The following is a 21,485-nucleotide window of genomic DNA, read 5'->3' as shown; positions in this document are numbered from 1 at the left end:
CCCCATGATATCTTAAAAATATTCTAAATTTAATAAAATAAATGAATGAAATTTTGTATAAAATGAAATATTTTTTTCATAAATAAGGATATTTAGTCTTTAAGATGATACTTTGGGGGGAAAAAAGAAGTTTAATTTGGTTAATTGCAACACAAATTTTCTAATTCGGAAGTCACAGGTCCCATTCATCAAAAAAAAAAAATGTAATTCTTCGCTCTTCTTTACAGCGTCGTCCATGAAAACAGCAAGGGAAATCCGTCAGCGGTTCTGGTATGTATATTAATGTATACATATTAATGTACAAATATGTTAACCATGTGGGTATTATTTATCCTTTTGAAAAGTGTAGTTGTTACTAGTAAATATCTGCATGTTCTTAAGTCTGATATATACAGTTAATGGGTGATCATGTGGAAGTTTCACTGTTTACCAGAATAGGTATTTAAAAATTCTACAAAGTGAACTCGCCTATTTTGTTCATCGCTGGGTGATGTATTATTAGATAACATGAAAGAAATCCTGATTTCAGTCAAACACTGTATTTAAATTGATATTCAAAAATTATGAAAATTCGAATACATTCAACTTGAATTAAAATAGTTGATGATTGATAATGCCGTATTTGAATTTTATTTCATGATTTGAGTAAATTCTAAGTGCAATTATATACCAACTGTTCAGATTTTGCTCGCATTTCAAGGGAGATAATCATGAATATATATTATTTTTATTTGCAGGATGGACATTAGGTGCAGCCGACCTGTTACCAATGTCGCAAGCGAACTACCCCAGACCGACAGGTAAATATGTTTGCTATTTATTATCTAACATTGCTGTATTTCATAAAGTTGTATGTATTCAGTCTCACTGAAGAATTCCAATTCACTCTCCAAGATCGACTTGTTGCAGTTGTGTACCACAATAATTTCTGTTAATTTGCATTTGATACAACACATGTGTTCAACAAGCCTTTTATGAACATTCAATTTCAACATGTCGTGCAGATCATGAGCAATTTCGCTATTATAGTTGCCTTATTTCATTCATTTGCCTGTACATGTATGTGTTAATTAATCGTGGTACTATTCAAGCACCCATGTGAATTGAGGGTTTCATTACGTGTATATTCTTAAAAATGTTTGTTTCACGTACACCTGTCATATGTAAAGGTTATCTAATCATTTAATATCAAACCAATTTACGATGCTAGATACTTGTAACCGTATCACTAGAGTTACCTCCCTTATACTTTCGTACCTGGTATGTGTACATGAATAATACACATACATCGACATGAACGTATAAGGGAGGTTACTCTAGTGATACTGTTACAATACTTGCACATTTTTAGGTAATCAGGCTTGTGTGATCTATTGTAATTGTCTTTAGTTTAACAATTACTTTTCTTTGTGTTATTTCAAATTCTCAAATATTGATTAATTAGGGCATGCCCTATAGTAATCACATTGTCCATCTGTCCGTCCATCAACACTTGACTAATCAGTCTGAAATTTTACATGGTGATACACTGTGATATGTACATGTGCAAATAAGGGGTTTTTAAGGTCAAGGTTACTGTAATTAGGGCTGCAACGGTTAGAATTTTTTTCCAAACCTAAACTGGGTAACCATGGGTTTTTTTGGGCTATGAAATACAGCCACCAATGGCTCTTTATTTTGATAAATACTTTTTTTTACTGTAAAAAAATGTTTTAAAAGATGGGTCGAGAGTAATAAAGATTATGACAGTCTAAATCAAACAGTCAGTTTTATTCTTATCCATAATAATGGTAGCTCCCTGAGGGGTATGCAGGAGATACCATTTTTATCTGGCAATGAACCCACTACCCATACCTATGTCAGTTAAATAACAAGAGGCCCATGGGCCTTAACGGTCNACAAAAGCTATTCCATTGTCCTGTTATAAGCCCATCCCCTACTTTTTGAGTCGGAGTTTATGTGTTGGTCCCATGGGGTTATGAACTGTGAAATGATAGTTCAGATAATTAGTTCATTTTCAAATGCAATTAATTTCATATTTTTGGAGCAAAATATTGGTGATCTGTGAGGGAGAGGACAGCGGAATACCTATATATTTATGTTGATGAGTGGGATGTTGTAATGCAAATTTTTCAGCTTTACCATATTTATGTTACTGTTATAGGGCCAAGGGTGCAACTTCGTATGATAACTGAATTCAGTGGACTTAAGTACTAGACAAAACCAAATTTGGACCCTAGTTTTTATCTTGGCTACTTAAGATCATGATCATGGTCCAGCAGCTGTTAAGGCATCCTCATTAATGTTTTTGCATTTTAGCTGTGTGTTATCTATGGTATCTTAAAGGATTTTACTCAAAGACTTAACCAAATTCACACCATTGATACATCTGGAATATTAGATATGGGCTGGGAGGTTTTGGCCCAGTAGGGGAAAACTAGCAAAATACTACAAAGAAAATTTCCAACTAGTTCATTTCCTTCTACCAATTTATGTAAAATTTATCAAAATGATGCTGATATGATTTTTTTTACAGGACTGTCTTGCTGTAAGTGGACAGAACCCTGGTTAGATATATCTAGGAAGGTGGTCTGAGATCTAGTTGGGTGATTTGGCGTCTGGGGTATCTGAAGCTGGATAGATTTATGACATTTCAGTTGCATTATTCACTCCTTTAACAAAGTTTTTAACCCTGGCGAACTCCATTATTGAGGTACAAAGACCTTTATGGTTATATGTAGGGATCCGATATCATGTACCCCTCCGTGATAGTCCTGAGGGGAACATGTAATCATACTGAGTCAAGTGCTTCATATTGGTTGTTTCCGAGCTGGGGTTAAATTCTCTTGTGACTGGATGGATGGGTGCAGCTGAAGTAGAATAAATCTATTTTTGCAACAGTACCTCTTGCGTCGGAAAGTCTGACTAGGGTAAAGGTCATCTGGTCCAGAATATCTGACTGACGGACTATCAGGGCCTGCCAGCCCCCGGAGGAGGGTAAATAATTGCATGAACACATTTCATTAATAATTATATGACAATATTGACTGTATTTTCAACTTCACCAACTTGGTTAGACTTTGCGTTCTGATATATACATTAAATTTGGTTATAGCTCCATTTCCATCAAATTGGCACATGTATATTTTACAAACATTTTCTATATCAATATTAACATATCAATGATGGCTGCATGTAAATCTTGGTCTTTGTAACGTTTAGAAAAAACAAACTATAAGTTGCACATAATCATATATATATATCCCCACAAAAAAAGATTCAATCAAGGTAATATATACTATACAGCTAGTTTTCAAGAGTAGAAATGTATGAAAACTTTCAGAAAAATACATCTAAAACTATTAAAATTGATTAAATGTAGACCAGTGCTACCAAACAACTCATTCCATGAAGTGCCTGTTCATCAAGCATAACATAATCAAGTATATTGTTGTGTATTTTTAGAGGAGGCGCCGTCCAAGGCGCAGAGATCGACGCCTTCATCCCGATCTCACCCGGAGGAAGCGCCATCCATGGCGCAGAGATCGTTGCCCCTCCCGATCTCTTTCCATATGCCCCCGGTCCAAAGAAGGTAATTGACACTCTTGGATATAATTATGAAACTGAAGGAGTAAAATGTTCATTGCAGTTCATTTCTGTTCCCTTCAACGTTGACCTTGATTGAATGTAGCTAAAATTTTGAAAAATATTTTTCATCAAAATTGGTCATCATATTCAGTTCAGACCTGAGTATTTAATCCCATCTATAAATGTAGTTGGTTTCATAAGAAAGAAAATCTCATGTTTATCTTAATTTTCTTTCATGAAGGACACGGGGGACGTGCCTGGAGGTGGCACTGAGACACTGCCATGTTTCGTTCTGGTTTGACTTTCTTCACACTGAGGTAAATAACAATGTAAAAATTTGTGTAAGTTGGAGCTGATTTGGTGCTGTTATTTATATTTTTCTGTTTTTGCTTCAATAACAGTCTGCTGATGATTTTACATGCCAATTTTCATCCAATCTAATTTTGACACTTGTGTTACCGTTCTGACAAGTTAAGTCTTGTTTCAATAGAGCTTTCAAAGACAGTCTTTTTATGATTTTAATTTTTAATTAAGTTAATTTCTTGTTTTAGCCACAGTGTGGAGGCAGTCAAAAGGGCCGTGCTAAGTGCCCAAGGGTGTGACATAGTGGCAGGTCTATGTCGCCGTAGAGCGGGGAAATTCCGTTAGGCAAGGTAAGAAATATCAAATTGAATTACCTGATTTTAGAAGATGTATGTTTTTTTTTAGCTCACACCAGCCCTTCTTTACAGATAAATAAAAAATAATAATGCCTTGAAACTATCAAGACTATGAAGTTATCAGACTTATTTTTTCTTTGCCTTCCGGTTTATAGATCTTGGAAAAGAACAAGTGTTCCATTCTGTAATCAGGGCCTGTGTATATGAAACCATTTTCATGCTCAAACTCAGATTGTGTGCTCCTTCCCAATTTAATTTTTGGTTCCTGTGATATTTTAATGAATTGTTTTCGATAAATAGTCTTTACTTTTTTGCCATGTCAGATGATTTAAGCAAGTGATAAGACAATTGGTGCAAGCAGAGAATTGACACGACACTTTAGCATGATAACAGTTTCATGAATACAAGATCTGGGCCAGTATCAGTATTCATGAATCCGTTCTCAAGCTCAAACTCAGATTCTGTGCTCAAGCCCAATATCTTGTTTAGCTGATAAATTCATAAGCATCACATTTGTAAGTGATTTGGAGGAATTCTTAGGAGACCATTTTTATTGTTAACATTTGTCTTTTTGAACATGTTAAATTATTCAAGCAAGTCACAAGAAAGATTGTTTCATGGGCCCAGAGTCCATGCTTGAGCATGAGAATGTTTTCAGGAATATTGTCACAGGTCTTTTGTACCACTCTGCAGAGTAATAGTCCTTTGATGATTTAGTATTTAAAACTTTGTCAGGAGCATAAATTTCTTGTTCTTTCACTTATGTTAACCAAACTTAATCCTTGCGCATCTTGGGGGAAAAAGGAGTTGGAGGTGTGTTAATTTCACCAGTGTTGTTATGGCCCTTTATTATCTGTATGGAACTTTGTCCACAATTTCCCTTTAGTACCTTATTACATGTTGGGATGTCTTTTGTTCAATTTCTCATTGTTGATCTTTTCACATTTTTCTGCTCACACAGGTATCTTTGCTGTTTACCTATTTGTTTGATTGTCCATCCTCTTTGATTATTATATCCAGTTAACAACCTGATGTATAGTACGTGTTACACCCTGCATCATCTATTAAGTCTGTCTTTATCACAGCTCTCCTGCCTTCATTTAAAGACATGTCTTTGATGCATAACAAGGTCAAAGGTCAATGTCATCGACAACAGAAGGTCAAAAAACGGTCTCATTTCAATATGGTTTTGTCCGCCAACATTTGATAGTTTCCTCTACTTTATTGTCTTGAATACTAACACTACTTGAGATGGATGTTTGTCACCTACCTTAATAGATGTATGAATGCTAATTTATGGTAACCAAGTCTTAATACTCAAGAAATCTTGAATGAGGTCTACCTTGGTTGTGGTGCTTTTGTTTCCATCATCATCCTACTTAGTGCATATTTTCATACATTTATTCAGTTATCTGTCTATCTATAGTATCTTTCATCTTGCTCTTTCAATCACTGAACATTGTGCTTGTCTAAATAGATACTACAAGGCATTGTTTATCCTCAACCCAACCCCACCACCAGCCAAAAACACTTGTATCTATTGTGAAACAAGGAAACTGTTGTTATTAGAGACATTACTACTTTATTCCTGGAAATAATTACTGCATTTTAATTTGTGCCTTTTTTGCCCTTCGCAACGATGGCAAATTTATAATTATAACTTTGTTTTGATATATCAATGCGTAAATTGTATTTATATATATCATTGTACATTTCTCTTACAGTACGATGCTGGGTTCCACGACTTTAATGGACTCATCGGAAGCATCAGTGCCTTTTCCTGAAGGTATGAGGATTTCATTATTGTGCAGAGTTTAGATGAAAAGATTAACTTTTACATTGAAAGATGGGTTCTAGCTGACAAAAGCATCGTGGTTTTATTTCCACTATCAAATAAACTCTGAAATTTTCATAAATACCATGCGTGATGTGAAATTCAAAAGATAAGTTCTGGAAAAATGCCGGGTAGGATATGGTAATAGTCATGTTTACCTCTAAACTTCATTACCAAAAAACCTGAATGATAGACCGATAGAGTGATATTACAATTACGATATTATAATCCGGTCATAAAGATCCCACTGCCACCATTGTCTATACATTGTGTTAATTCAATTCATCAACATAAGAACCTTCATTTATTCTCAAATCATTGATAATTGCAGATCATTTATGATTGACTATTGCATCACGTAACTGAGCAATCACTCGGGTTTTTCCCTATCAAGTATGAAAGCGATAATTTTCATTGCAATACAGTATACAGGAAATATATAACTGATTGACAGGAGTAATATCTAGCACAAGAACCCATCTTTATTGGTAAACTGGAAAATAAACAAGAAATAGAAGGAAATATATAAGGACCAAAAAAACAAATGTGTGTTTCAGGTACCCCGCTATACCCTAGTTTGTACCTTCGACGCAAACAATTCTATCTCGCATAAATGCACTCCATCCAAAATTGATTGGGATAACTTGTCCATCAGATGCAAATAAATTGATGGATGAATAAACAAGGCAACTGTATATAAACCCTCTCTTCTTCATAGGCTGGTGTCAAAACCAAATTTAAACCCCATATTATTACATAAAAGACCTAAAAATATGTTTGGTGATTTTTGTAATTTCATAAGTTAGCCCTCTCGGAAAGAAAAAGAAAAGAAAACCTGACCTACACTATTATTTTCAGTCATGTAACCTGAAATATACAAATTTTGTTAAGAAAACAGCTTGATACTTTTCACTTTTTTATTTGCTCTCTCTTTCAATTATTTCTTTTTCCTGAAAAGTGTAATTACTACATACTGTAAATAAGAAGGGGTGAATTAAAAGCATTAAAATGTTGACCTTTTTTAATAATCTCATACATCGCTCCTCAGAACTTGAACGTAATCGCTGCAGAAGAGAGGTCAACAAAATAACCAGCTTTAATTGTTTCCTTAAGACATTAGAGAGAATTCGGAAAGTCAAAGGTCAAGGTCACTTGATGCAGAGTTGAAACATCTGTTTATCAGCAAATTTACAAAAAGTTTGAGTTATGAAGACAGACTGCAAATTAAAAAAAAATGTTTCAAGGTCACGGTGCTGATTAAGTGTGTTATGCATCAGAGGTCAGATGTCAAGGTCACTTATAGATTTCTTTTATCAATTTCTCATTGTTGAAATGGAAGAGTATGATTATTCCGCTACCTATTACATAGCAGTACATCAGATGAGAATTAAGGACATTCAGTTTTAAAAAAACAATTAACTAAAGTGCTGTTATATAATTATGTTTGTTACAAATATACATCATAAATTGTATTTTTGACTGCATAAGCAAAAGCAATGCTAAAAAAGAACTGTTTCACAAGATCAGATTGGTGATGGGGAAAAAAAGATTGTTATGTGATTGAGTTGGGTTTTTTTTGTAGGAGATTGTCCAACGTCTCGGACAGTCACCTGGTCAGGGTCTTCGAATGCGTGGAGTCTTAACTCTAGATGGATGACTTAGCAATGGAAATATTTGGAACTCAGTTGGTTTAGTCATTTCTCAACTTGGAACTGTCCCTTCTTTGACAATGCATTTAATTCCAAATACAGACATGAATCTGACACGAGTATGGCCTTACAGCATCATGATTGGGACGTCAGGCCTGTGCGGTCGGGCTTGATGGACCAATGGACCGCCATGTGTGTTGTTCTGCTCTGTAAATCTTGTGAAGGATGATTGTTTGTGTCTGGACTTCCATACATTGTGAAAGAATTGACAAAACTAGTTGGGACATGACTAAATCCTCTTGAGGCTTCATCTATCTTCTTTGCTGGGAAGTCTGTCTATTGTCGAGATGACACAAGTTTGAAGAATCCTGACCTCAGGACGGAGAGAATGCCCCATAAAAAAACCAAGGTAAGTGTAGCTGGACACTAATATAAAACAGATGGATTTTCTTAAATTACTTTGCAAAGAAAGGAAGTTTAGCAAAGTTAACTGGAATCGGGCTGTTTGTCCATCTGTCGGTAGACACAACATTGTTCACACTACACCAGTTTAAAGAAAAACACCACACTTCCCAAAGTACTGCTCCAATTTGAATGATACTTTGTACACATAGTTTTGTTTCAAGTTTTATTCAAACTTTAGGCCATTGGCCCATCAGTATACAATACACAATACATATTATACACAAATCATGGACAATGTACAGAGAATGAAGACAATCATATTCCATTATAATACCCTTAATTTGTTTGCCTCATAGATGAATTTTCCTAGTTTACACGATTAATAAAAATCGATAGGAAGTGGAAATGCTACAATTTTCAGATTTGAAGATCTTAAACCAATATTTCATCATTCTAATTTTTCTCATACAAACTAGAGGTAATCGTCCCAATTCAAGATATACCATGTTATTGGCCGATTTCTTCACTTTTAGTAGTTTCTTACAAAAATGTAAATGTACATGTTCTATCTCTGGAGCTTTGTGCATACACCAAATTTCACTTGCATAAAAAAGGATACTGCTTACATATGTATCGAAAAGGTGTAGCATAGTTTTTAAATTTAAGTTTAATGATGAACACTTTGAAAATAATGCACACATAGCTTTTCGCCCTTGGATAGCTAATAGTTTTTGGATAGAAGTTTATTTATTATTGTAATTTAGAATAACACCTAGGTAAGGAAATTGATCCACACATTCAACCTTACTTCCTTTGTAATACCATTTTTCATCATTATGTAATCTTCCACCTTTTCCAAAAACTACAATTTTTGTTTTTTCCGTATTTACAGTTAAACTCCATTTTGTAGAGTATTCAAAAAGGCTATCAAGAAGAGTCTGCAGACCCTGTACAGATTCCGAAAAAATAACCAAATCATCTGCGTACATTAACAGAAACAAACTTAACTCACCGAAGTCATAATATGTTGCACCGTTTTCAATAAAGGACATTTCAAAATCATTGATAAAAAGTGAAAACAGTAATGGTGACAAAATTTCCCCTTGCAATAAACCGACCTTGTTTTTTTAAAAAGTTTCCCATTAATTGAAACACAGGATTTGACTGATTTATAAAGCGACTTAATAACAGACAACATTTTCCCTCGAATACCAAGCCTAGTCAACTTGCGCCATAAGCTTAACCTGTTGACAAAATCAAACGCTTTGCGAAATATCTACAAAACAACAATACAAAGGACCAAGGTGAGCTTATGCCATACCGTGGCGTCCGTGGTAAGTCCGTACGTCAACAATTTCTTCAAACGACTTCTTCTTAACCACTGATTGGAACTAAATTTGACTGGAAGCATCCCTAGGTGGTGGGGATTCAAAATTGTACAAATGGTAGGGTTAACCCCCCAGGGGGCCGAGGGGCGGAGCCAAAAGGGGACAATTTGGCTATATTGCTTAAATGACTTCTTTGGTAGACCTATGCACTGGATATCAATCATATTTGGTTGGAAGCATTCATGAGATCCAGGGATTCAAACTGTACAAATAGTGGGGCTGACCCCCTTGGCTAAAGGGTGGGGCCAAAAATTGTATATTGCTTGGAAATGGTTGAGATCCCCACCCTATAACCATATATACACTTGCTGAGAATGAAGAGAAGAATGCACATGTTTCCAGGATTTCCCAGGGGTCTGGCCACAACCCTAGTTTATTTTAATATTTCTGTTCATATTTTTTTGCAGGAAAAAAATCTACATCCATGAATAACAACCACCTCAGAAGGAACGACAACCCCCATCAGGACCAGAAGGAACGACAACCCCCATCAGGACCAGAAGGAACGACAACCCCCATCAGGACCAGGAGGAACGACAACCCCCATCAGGACCAGAAGGAACGACAACCCCCACCAGGACCAGGAGGAACGACAACTCCCATCAGGACCAGGAGGAACGACGACCCACACCAGGACCAGGAGGAACGACAACCCCCACCAGGACCAGGAGGAACGACAACCCACGCCAGGACCACAAAGAACAACAATCCCAACAGGACCATGAAAAACAACAAGAAAAAGGTTTGTTATCATATTTGCATGTTTCCATGATTTGATATTCAAGCATACTTATTATTTAACTCTGGATGAAAACTTACAAAAGAGAAACGCTTGGTTAAAAATTTAGATATTTCAGATTTCAAGTCAGTCTGAGATGTTGTTTTCGCTAATATTTTCAACAAATCTTGATTGCATGTATGTGATGAACAAAATCTAAAATTCATTTGTTTCCAATGTATGAGCTTTATGAAGGTCACTAAAATCAATCTGTTTGACCCTTGTTAGATCCTCTATTTCTTTATCCCCCAGTAACAGCAGCTTTAGTATTAAAAGTCATGTTTTTCTTTCCAGATAGTTACTGACATCATCTCAATTACCTATCTTCTGATAGATGCCATGGCCCCAGTGACAGTTTTGTCAAAAACAATTTCAGACTGAAAATGTGGATGTTGCTCTTTTGAAAGTAAGTTATATAATTATGCAGATCTCGTTTATTATAATACAGTATCCACAACCATACAGTGATACATGAACCATTAAATACAAGTTTAAGAAGCTCAGAAATTTTGATTACATGTACGTATACATGAGGTCTCCTGGAAAAATTGAAGAAATTTAAGGCTACGCTTATTATAATCTTGTAAATAATAGTAATCAAACTATTGCTTCCAAAAATTGAATTTCTGTTCATTCTTTTGTGCAGGACAAAATCTGGGATCATCCAGAAGGACGACCCTGGACCATAAAGAACCACCACCCCATTGGGACCACATCATTAAAATCAGAAAACAAAATTCAGATGTATCCTCCTTGTTTATGAAAATGAATAAACAAAAATCTACATTCTGAAATATCCTGCAAACTACAGACAACACACATGATAAAATCTTCTGCATCATTTACCACAACAGGAAACTTTACTTTTACCGAGGCATACTGCATACACCTTTAATGTAGAGTTCCAGCTCTCTTCATTGTAACTCCAATGAAGAAGAGTTTCAATTTTTACATTTTTCTGTTTTGCAATTTACTAGAGTTACATATTAAAGAAATACATACATGAGCCAACCATCATCAGATGGTAGACTGTTCAAATCACCCTTCATCTGTCTTTCCATAGTTGAGCAATTCTTTTAAGCACTATTTCTCGGAAAGTACAAGAGGGATCTTTTTCAAATTTCACATGTACGTTTCCAATGGTGAATCATAAAAATTGCATCCATTTTGAGACTTGTATCCAATTTGAGACAAACAGGAAGGCCACCAAAAATTACTTGAGAGATCTTCATCAGATTTCATATGTTGGTTTTTTAGAAGTCATTAGTTTTGCATGTTTCATTTTGAAGTTGATCAGAAGAGCTTTTGCCATGGCCCAACCGCCGTTGTCACTTTTCCTTGAAACAACTTCATCTAAAGAACCAAAAGGCCTGGGCACACTTGTTCAAAAGAAGATTAGCTTAATCACTAACAACATTTTCCAACCTGCAATAATTTGGTCAATGAACAAGATAAACTAATTTAGTGTTTAATTTAACACTAATATAATATTTGTTTTAAAGATACACAAATAATATAATTTGTGCTAATCGCTGATTAAGCTTACCTAACTGGGCCATGGTAGCTTCCTTCGATGGCGCCAAACAAGGTTTTCGAACAAAACTTACTTTGGTCTGCTTTCAATGTCACAGAGGTCAAATATCTTCTGAAGAAGAGAGCAGCTCTATCATATCAATTAAATATAGAAATATAAATCCTATTTGATTTAAATTTATTAGTATTTTAACAACAGATAATTCTGGACCAGCCAGACGGCATGGTGTAGGCTGCACTGTCCATGGTTACACTTTGACCCACATGATTACACTTGGACCCACATGGTTACACTTGGACCCACATGGTTACACCTTGACCCACATGGTTACACTTGGACCCACATGGTTACACCTTGACCCACATGATTACACTTACAGACTGTCACAATCAGAGATAACACAAATTTAAAGGGATAACTGCCACAGTATGCCGATGACACTTCAATAATTCTTGATGGCTCTTAAAAAAGGAAGCAATAAATGAACTAGCAGAATTTGCAAAAATCTTTTAGACAAAATTAATATAGGGAGAACCGATAATTTGGATAAGTAGAAAATACAGTGACGATATTTATTCTAAATGGAATTTGCAATGGGAAAATTTAAACTGACCTGAACTGGAATGATAAAAATATAATAACAGTTTATGACTTAATACATTGTAAAACTGAACAGATTTAGAATGTAGAAATTAACATGATCCCAGCATGACCTTTCAGCCAAATTGGGTAAGGGAATATCACAGTGAACTCTGTAAAAACAATACATTCTCAACAGGCAGGAAAAAATTGGGAAGAAGATTTTGATAAAAAATATATGGGGAAAATAAGTATATAATTAAATGCATTGGTTACAATATAGGATCAACCAGCACTTTCTTACAACAAAGCTGGCTTAGTATTTTTACAGTTTTTCGTGCAAAAATGACATTGAAACAATAGTTTTTGGTAATCTTCTATGACTTTGTATGACAATAAAGTAGTGTAATACTGTAAATGTTCATTTACTGAAAAAAATGTATTTGGAAAATTTCAATTCTTGTAAATTTTTAGCATTTCCTCCATTTTTAAAACGCCTATCAAATTTGACAGGAGTATTATGGATGGCGTTGTCCGTCCCTTAAAAGAATTTTGATTAAACTTGGTATACATTATAATCATGATGTGAAGTTGTGTCTCCCTTAAAAGAATTTTGATTCAACAATCTTTTCAAAAGTTATTGCCCTTTGTTCATTTCAGTATTTGATTTTTGTCCGGCAATCTCCTACATTTTTCAATGGATCTCTTTAAAACTTAGTAGGCTAAATAATCATGATATGTTGTTGTGTTTCCTTGAAAAGAATTTTGATTGGACGATTTTTGCAAAAGTTATTGCCCTTTGTTCATTTCAGTATTTGAAGAGATTATAGCATGTTGGCTTATAACCACTCTTTGAATGATGCAGATCTTATTTCTATGTAAGAAAGTATATAACACTAAATGGTATTCAACGGGCGTATATTGTTCCGCCCCGCGGTACTCTCGTCTAGGGTGGAAAATTCCGAAGGAACAATATATTCGATGTATCTTCTTTTGCTATCTTTTATGACTAAAAAACAGTGATACATGTACTATAAATTTGCAGTTTTTGAGAAGGAAACAAATATTTTCCCCCCAACTTCACCATTTTCCTAACAGTTTGTAGGGTTGAAAATACATATAGTTAAATTTCCCACAAGATGAAAATATTCTGATATCTTCAAAATTTGCACTAATTACACTTAACAGACAAATATTTAGTCGCAATATACCAACTGATACAAATTGTACTGAACAAAAATTCAAATTTTACAAAAAACACATTTTATTTTAATTTCTCCTCAGAAAGTTACTTGATTATCTTCTCTGACTTTGTATTACTAAAAAGCCTTGTAATACTGCAAATTTGCACTTATTGATAATAAAATGTGAATAGATAAAAGTTGATTTTACGCTTTTCCTAAGGCAGAACATGAATCTGGTAGAGATTCCTATACTATACCCATACATGCAGAAGAGACAAACTCGATCATATTTTCTGTCTTGGTCCAGCGTCTGGCTCTATCCCTAGGAACTCCCTCCCCGGATCATTACATGGAAAGAGTTGAGATCCCTACCTTATAGCCATATATATATATGCAATTGCATTGTATGAACAGATAAATATTTAATATTGATACACTCATATTCAGGACTTGGTCACGGCTGAAATACCAAAAGGCAACTCTATAATCATACACATATATATATATACTAATTACAACCAGATTTGCTTTGTAGCATCCTTGATACCAGAAAGAATGAGAACAAACTGAGGATACTTTTGCAATATTATTTTTAATGAGAACATTTTGCCTTAATTGCTTAACTCATTCACCCCTGAAGACACATTTGAACTCTTCCAATTCAAAGGTTGGAATAGTTCATTATGAAATTTCAGGGGTGAATGAGTTAAACATCAAGGTGAACAATACAAGACTTGTTTCTTTATGCTCCATGATTTTTTTTTATGGGAGCTTTTAACTGCTGTCCTTTTGTCCTTCTGTTCAAGGTCAAGGTCACATTGAGGTCAAAGGTCATATTTGTTGTAGCCAGCCAAATTTTTTGATGCACTGAATATGTAGGATGGTAAGGCGGTGTGTAGGGTACTCTTGGGTCAATACGGTCAAGGTCATGGTCACATTGAGGTCAAAGTAGGTTCTTCTGTAATATCAAGTAGATTAAAAAAAGTTTTATATATTCTTATTAGCGAAACACAAAAAGGGTTTATTAAGGGAAGGTACATAGGGGAATGCACTAGATTATTAGGTGACTTATTGGATTGCACTGAAAAAGAAAATATTCCAGGTTTGCTTTTACTAATAGACTTTGAGAAAGCTTTTGAATCTTTAGAATCAAATTTTATATTCGAAACATTACGATTCTATAATTTTGGTCCATCAATTATTAAGTGGATCGAAACATTTTATAAGAACAATACCTGTTGCGTTGCAAATAATGGACATTGTTCAGAACTTGTTTTGAAATACAACGGGGATCCCATTAGTCCGTATATCTTTGTTTTATGTGTTGAATTGCTAAGTGCAGCAATTAAATTAAACCCTGACATAACTGGTATAAATATAAGTAATTCTGAGTATTTAGTAAATCGATTTGCAGACGATACATCATTCAGTCTCTCAGATGATCCTTATGTATTGGAAACAGTTCTAGTTACTTTAGAAAATTTTGCAGTAGTTTCCGGACTTAAAATTAATATGGAGAAAACGCAAGCCATATGGATTGGATCCAGACGGGGTTGTGGGTTGGAAATTCTTCCCCATAGAAATCTACTTTGGAATTATCAGGGGAAGTTTAAATTACTGGGCATTAAATTACATATAACTTTCAAAAGGAAAATATATATGAGGATAATTTCATAGAAAAATTAAAGTCAATAAAAAATCTGCTTGGTAATTGGTCCTTTAGGAATCTTGCATACATTGGAAGAGATACAGTAATACAATCTTTAGCTTTACCAATTTTAATACAAACTTTAACTGTACTTTTAGATCCACCTGATTTTTTTTAGAGATATTCAGTCGACTATCTTTAATTTTATATGGAAAGGGAAGATTGATAAAATTAAAAGAAATGTTATGTATGGCGATTACAATGAAGGTGGATTACGAGTTCCTCATGTTAAATCTTTTTGTCATGCACTGAAGATCTCCTGGATAAAAAAGCTTTTAAATCCCATTCATTGCTCGCCTTGGAAGACTTAAGTATTAGATAAGATAGAATTATTTGGCAGGGATAACATTTTCAGAATGACTAAAGATGGATTAGTTAGAAGTTCAATTTTTTTTAACACTTTTTGGAAAGAAATGTTATGTATATGGTCATCCATTGTAGAAAATAAACCACCCTCAACCCCACAACAAATTGTTTCCCAACCTATCTGGTATAATGACTGTATTAAAATAGATAGAAGACCTACTTTTTATAGACAGTGGTGTTTAACGATCTTGTAATAAATAACAGTTTTAGGTCTTTTGAAATGTTCACAGAAAAATATGATATTGATACTACCTTAACAAATTATTGTTTTGTTGTTAAACAATGAGTCAAGGAAAATGGAATGAGGTTTTGCAAGTTAATATATCTGATGAAGCATGGCAAACTTACTACTTATCTCCTAGACTTCTTACTGATGACACCAAACTTCAGAATTTCCAGTTTAAAATGTTGCATAATATTCTATATACAAATGTCAAATTAATGCAAGCTAAACTAATGGGGAAACAGAAAGGTGTACGTTTGTGAAAATGGAAGGGAGACAATGTTACATTTATTTTGGGACTGTTGCTATGTAAGGTCTTTTGGTCCTCATTTTTTAATCTTATACAAATAAAACATGGCATTGAACTACCATTTAATTCTCAATCAATACTTTTTGGGGTCAGTATTGCTAGATTTGATTATGAAACAAATTTGTTATTGCTACTCTTGAAGTTTTTCATCTACTATTGTAAACAAAGGGAGACTACTCCCGTCTTTTTCCACAGGTAAATTATTGGCTCACCGGGTCCTAGGACCAAGGTGATCATGAGCTTATGCCATACCGTGGCGTCTGTCGTCTGTCCGTCCGTCGTCCGTCTGTCAACAATTTCTTTAAACGACTTCTATTTCTTAACCATTGATTGGAATCTAACTAAATTTGACTGGAAGCATCCCTAGGTGTTGGGGATTCCAAATTGTACAAATGGTGGGGCTGACCCCCCAGGGGGCTGAGGGGTGGGGCAAAAAGGGGGCAATTTGGCTATATTGCTTTAAGCGACATCTCCTCTGGAACTAAGAGATGGATATCAACCATATTTGCCTGGAAGCATCCCTAGGTGGTGGAGATTCAAAATTGTACAAATGGTTGGGCTGACCCCCCAGAGGGCTGAGGGGCGGGGCCAAAAAGGGGGCAATTTGGCTAGATTGCTACAAATGACTTCTTCTGTAGAACTATGCACTGGATATCAATCATATTTAATCAGAAGCATTCATTGGAGGCAGGGATTCAAAATTGTACAAATGGTGTGGCTGACCCCCGTGGCAGCTGACGGGTGGGGCCAAAAAGGGTTATTTAGCTATATTACTTTAAGCGAATTCTTCTCTGGAACTAAGAGATGTATATCAACCATATTTGACAGGAAGCATCCCTAGGTGGTGGGGATTCAAAATTGTACAAATGGTGGGGCTGACCCCCCAGGGGGCTGAGGGCTGGGCCAAAACAGGGCAATTTGGCTATATTGCTATAAACGACTTCTTCCGTAGAACTATACCATGGATACCAATATACCTCCTATTGTAAAGTGTGACCTGTTGTTGTAAATTGTGACATGTTGTTGTAAAATGTGACCTTCTGTTGTAAAGTGTGACCTCCTGTTGTAAAGTAAGACCTTCCCCTGTAAAGTATGACCTCTCATTTTATAGTGTGACTTCCCTTTGTATAGGGAGACCTCCTGTTATAAAGTGTGTCCTTCCATTGTAAAGTATGACATCTAATTTTAGAGTGTGATGTACCGTTGAAAAGTGTGACATCTTGTTGTAAAGTGTGACCTCCTGTTGTAAAGTGTGACCGCTTGTTGTAAACTGTTACCTCCTGTTGTAAAGTGAGACCTCCTGTTGTAAAGTGTGACCTCTTGTTGTAAACTGTTACCTCCTGTTGTTATAAAGTGTGACCTCCCGTTGTAAAATATGACATCTCATTTTACAGTGTGATGTCCCATTGAAAACTGACCTCTTGTTGTAAAGTAAGACCTCCTGTTATAAAGTATGACCTCCCGTTGTAAAATATGACATCTCATTTTACAGTTTGATGTCCCGTTGAAAAGTGTGACCTCCTGTTGTAATGTGTGACCTCCTGTTGTAAAGTAATAACTTCCTTTGTAAAGTGTGACCTCTCATTTTATAGTGTAACTTCCCATTGTAAATTGAGACCTCCTTTTATAAATTATGACCTCTCTTTTTAAAGCACCACCTCTTGTTGTAAAGTGTCAATTTCTGTTGTAAAGTGTGACCTCCTATTGTAAACTGTGACCTCTTGTTGAAAAGTGTGACCTCTCATTTTAAAGCATCACCTCTTGTTGTAAAGTGTGATCTCCTGTTGTAAAGGGTGATCTCCTATTGAAAAGTGTGACCTCTCGTTTTAAAGCATCACTTCTTGTTGTAAAGTGCAACCTTTTGTTGTAAAACTTGACCTTCCCTTGATAAGTGTGACCACTGGTTGTAAAGTGTGACACCTGTTGTAAAGTGTGACCAACTGTTGCAAAGTGTGACCTCCTTTGCAAAGTGTGACCTCCCGTTGTATGGTGTGACATTTTGTTTTAAGAAATGACCTCTCATTTTATAGTGCGACCGCCCGTTATGTGATGTCTGTTTTAGAGAGTGGTGTCCCGTTGTGGGTATTATCTCTAATTGTAAAGTGGGATCACCTGTTGCAAAGTGTGTTGTCTGTTTTAGAGTGTGTTGGCCCATTGTGGGTGTTATCTCCCATTGTAAGGGGACCCTTCCTGTTGTTACTAGTAAGTGTGACCTCCTGTTGTAAAGTGTGACCTCCTATTGTAAAGTGTGACCTCCTGTTGTGAAGTGTGACCTTCCATTGTAAAATGTGACCTCTTGTTGTAAAGTGTGACTTCCTGTTGTAAAGTGTGACCACCTGCTGTAAAATGTGACCTTTCGTTATTCAGTGTGATCTCCAGTTGTAAAGTGTGACCTCAGGTTGTAGAGTGTGACCTCTCATTTTGGAGTGTGACCTCTCATTTTAGATTGTCACCTTCTGTTGTAAAAGTGAGACCTCCTGCTGTGGAGTGTGACGTCTCATTGCAACTTCCAGTTTTGAATTGTGATATCCCTTTGTAAAATGTGACTTCATGTTGTAGAGTGTGACCTCCTGTTTTAAAGAGTGACCTCTCATTTTTAAGTGTGACCTCTTGTTTTAAAGTGCGAGCTCCTGTTGTAAAGTGTGACCTCCTGTTGTAGAGTATGATCTCCTGTTGTAAAATGTGACTTGTTGTAAAGTGTGACCTCTTGTTTTAGAGTATGACCTCTCATTTTAAAGTGTGATGTCCCGTTGTAAAGTGTTATCTCAATTTGTTAAGTGTGGCATCTGTTTGAGAGTATGACGTCCCGTTTTGGGTCTGATCTCCTGTTGTTAAGTGTAATATCCAGTTGTAAAGTGTGACCTCCCATTGTTAAGTGCAACTGCGGGTTATGAAGTGTGATCTCCCGTTGTAAAATGTAACTTCCAGTTGTAGAATTTGACATATCCTCTCAGAGTGCTATGTCCCGTTGTAAAATGTTACCTTCCCTTGCAAAGTGTGACCTCCCATTGTAGAACATAACATCCCGTTGTTAAGCGAGACTTCTCATTGTAGATTGTCATATCTCCTATATATGCACGTAAAATGTATTCTCCTTTCGCAGACATGAACTCCGTTTCCTCCAAAAACACACGCCATTTCAGAGTTTCAAAGTTTTACGCAGTCAGTCTGCCACCTTTTTGAATTAAGCGAAAAAAATGGCTGCACTTCCAGCCAATCACACCACGGGTCTCGGCACGTGGCTGACTTCAACCTCATTAATATTTTAAAAAAGTGGCAGGCTGACTGCGAAAATACACGTTGTAGAGAATTTTTTTGATTTATTTATTCTTGGACTAATTTGCTACAAATTGCTACATTGTAAGTGTCAAAAAGTAAACAAAAATCGTTAAGAAAACGTAATCTATGTTAAAAATCTGGCATACGTAATTGTTCAAATTAGAAAACAATTGTATCTTCTATTAAACATGGATTAATAAAAAAAACCACATTGATTTAATTAAAGATGACAATACACTGTAAAACTGTTAAGAATTTAAACAGATAAAGGATGTAGAAACAAACTTTTTTTCAGTTCCTTGGGGTCATTTACATAATCGGAAATTTAAATCCCAGCAAGACCTTTCAAACTAAACTCGGTAACCCATCTTTTTAAAAGCAAAAATGGATGTTGGATTTTTACAATGTATACTCTGTAAAAACACTTTCTGGGAATTTTAAAATGTCCTAGCTCTTCTTAAATTAATTAGACGTTTTTAGATGTCTTACTTATTCTACTTGGATTGATATAAAGAAATAAGATGATTTTAAATGTAAATTCCAAAAAGCGATGCAGCAACGAGTGTCATTGAAAGCCCAGGGTCTCGGTTTCTGGATTTTGAGTAATATATGAAGTAAATTGTAATATTTTCGGTTAAAATTAGAAGTATACACACACCAGTAAACTTTTTATCCGGTGTTTATACACATTCTAAAACCTTTTTTATACCTCGGTACCCCAAATTTGTGTAAGGTTTTAGAATGTGTACAGGCACCGGATAAAAAGTGTTGCCATTATTTACTGGTGTGTATACGTTTAATATTAACCAAAAATATTACAATTGAAAGGAGAAAACTAACCTAACATCTGGAGTGTCCCAAGGATCACTGCTATAGGGCATACGTTATTCGTGAATATATATATATAAATATAAATATGGGGCAAAGAAGTAATTCCAACAGTGTGGACAAGTTTAGGTTGACAAATTTTCGGAGCGATCCGTTCCTTTATGAAACAGAACAGTTACATGTACAGATACATCATATTACAAGAAGATAGAACTGATATATTATAATTGAAAATATAGCTATTATATAAAANCAGAAAGAAGGGACGAGATATCAAAAACGCGGAACATGTGCATGTGGGAATCTGGCCCGGTGGTCTTCCTGATAGCTATACAGGCGGAAGCATACCTTTTCGTGACATGAACAAAGTTTCAAAGTAGAACAATAAATGGTTGCTAAAATTTCATCCTTTAAAGTATAAATATATATACATTTGTATATAGGTGGATCATATGGAAGAAGAACATATTACCTTTACGAGGAGTGGAAAGGAGACGGATATAGGAGTAATTATAGACAGAGCCGTCACATTTGAAGTTCAAAGTAGACGATCCTTTCATTTTCTAAACGAACACAATTTTTCACTGTTATACGAAACATAGTAAGTGTTCATCTTGAATATGCAAATACTGTACGACATCCCTTCAAATCAAATCATAGATCCGTCTGGATGGTCCTAGGCTACATTCGCGTAACCCGGTTGAAACGGTACGTGTGGCGCAGAAATTTTCCACGATAAGCAGAGCTAAAAAATGCACAGTTTCGGAAAATTAAAAACACTGTATCAAGAATAATATGCCCTTCTTTCATCTGTCCACTAAATTACATAACGTATCTTATAAACTACATGTGACTTGACATTGTTTAAGTAAGAAATAACGCAAATTGGCAATAGACAGTATTTTAGTTTCGGTCAGGTACGTCTGGACCCCTCAATCTACACGTACCAAATTTTCCTGAGGTCAGCCTCGGTCCAAATCTGTACCTGTCGTTTTCTTTACATGTTCAACCGGTTCAACCGTTACAACCGGATACGTGAATGTAGCCCTTGATTTTGGTCCTTCAAACCTACACAGTGATTGAGGCAGTGCAAAGCAGAGCAACGAAACAGATACTTGGATTCCGGAATTTATCATATCCGGATCGGCTGAAACTCATTACCAACTTGACATC

The 21,485-nt window shown here is 35.5% G+C and overlaps 1 long non-coding RNA gene across 1 annotated transcript; it reads left to right on the top strand.

The window, feature by feature from the left end:
* The first annotated feature begins 212 nt into the window (after positions 1-212).
* Positions 213-11,117, top strand: LOC110448548. The gene is made up of 11 exons (XR_002462739.1): positions 213-270; positions 738-800; positions 2,537-2,997; positions 3,466-3,592; positions 3,830-3,905; positions 4,140-4,241; positions 5,972-6,033; positions 7,664-8,139; positions 9,931-10,265; positions 10,596-10,707; positions 10,948-11,117. It is a non-coding gene; the product is annotated as an uncharacterized LOC110448548 (long non-coding RNA).
* Positions 11,118-21,485: the final 10,368 nt, after the last annotated feature.

Source organism: Mizuhopecten yessoensis, unplaced genomic scaffold (assembly GCF_002113885.1).
Source record: "Mizuhopecten yessoensis strain PY_sf001 unplaced genomic scaffold, ASM211388v2 scaffold4121, whole genome shotgun sequence".
NCBI classification, from domain to species: domain Eukaryota; kingdom Metazoa; phylum Mollusca; class Bivalvia; order Pectinida; family Pectinidae; genus Mizuhopecten; species Mizuhopecten yessoensis.
This window is presented reverse-complemented; position numbering and strand designations above follow the sequence as displayed.